Raw genomic sequence first — 1,393 nt, 5'->3', positions numbered from 1 at the left:
TATGTATGATTGTGCTTCCTAATTATTGTTCCCTAGAAATTCTTAACGTCTAAATTAAGTCTATGTAGTTGAAGTTTGATACGTTGTTATGCAGAAATTTCTGCTAATCAAAGCACTTTATATAATTTTGTCACAAGACTGCGTATTGAATGAAGAGCTAGAAAAGTAGATTGATTTTTATCTAGTAACATTCCACCAATCTTGTTAAAATGAGTTATCTTAGATATTCATGCATGTTTGCATGGATTTTTGTGTTATACTGGGGCTCATTTGGGGTATACTATATGATTACTTGTTTTTCTATAAGTTCCATCCCAGCATCCCTTTCTAGCACTGAGCCGATCTTGGGGACTTGAGTGCCATGCAGCATACTGCAGGGAGATGGATAATAAGGTGATATGGTTGTTAGAGGCCTGATGTACTGGAAAGAATGTCAATTCTCATGAGGCATATTTGATCTTGAGGATACCCTTGGAATATGAGGGAAAAAATATTGAGTGGATGCCATTGACCACGTTGGCACCTCTGCAGATGTCCTCTGAGCAGGGGTCAACAAACTTATCTTTTATAGGACCAGAGGGTAAATATTTTTGCTTTGTGGGATGTACAGTTTTTGTCTCAACTACTTAACACTGATGTTATTGAAAGAAGACATATGCAAACAAATAGGCATGGCTGTGTTCCAATAAAACTTCACAAAAATCGGTAGTAGGATGTTTTGGCCCATGGGCTATAGTGTGCTGATTCCTGCTCTAGAGAGATATCTCAGTAAAGGCAGAGCTAAAATATTTTTGTAGAATTTGTTTTCTTTTTAATGGTGGAGAGAGAGTCTTGTTGGATTTTAAGATACCCCTATTTATTGTTTAAGGAGTCCTTCTGGCACAGTGGTTAAGCACTTGGCTGCTAACCTAAAGGTCTGCAGTTCGAGCCCACCAGCTGCTCTGCGGGAGAAAGATATTAAAGTCTGCTTCCGTAAGGATTTATAGCCTTGGGAACCTTATGGTGCAGTTCTACTCTGTCCTTACAGAGTCACTATGAGTTGGAATCAACTCGATGGCAATGGGTATTCATTGTTTAGGTAGCAAAGAGTTTTTGTTTATGGAGATAGAAAATTTGGCAAGAAATATTAATGATGCTTCCACATTATGATTGATGTAATTGGTCTCACTGAACTGCACAAGGGAAAAATGTTTAAATGGAAAATGTTGTGTTATTTACATTTTTTCAACATTTAAAAATAAAAAAGATACCCCATTGACTCAATGGCACCAGACAACAATAACAACATTAGCCCCAAGTCTTGCAAGAGCTGTACAGAAGAGAAGCAAGGGAAGTTATAGGAGATTTTCAAAGCCCTTCAGGTAAAGTTCTACACTTATGCTCAGACATTGCG

This window comes from Trichechus manatus, unplaced genomic scaffold, assembly GCF_000243295.1.
Source record: "Trichechus manatus latirostris isolate Lorelei unplaced genomic scaffold, TriManLat1.0 scaffold00283, whole genome shotgun sequence".
Taxonomy (NCBI): domain Eukaryota; kingdom Metazoa; phylum Chordata; class Mammalia; order Sirenia; family Trichechidae; genus Trichechus; species Trichechus manatus.
Note: the sequence above shows the minus strand (reverse complement) of the source record.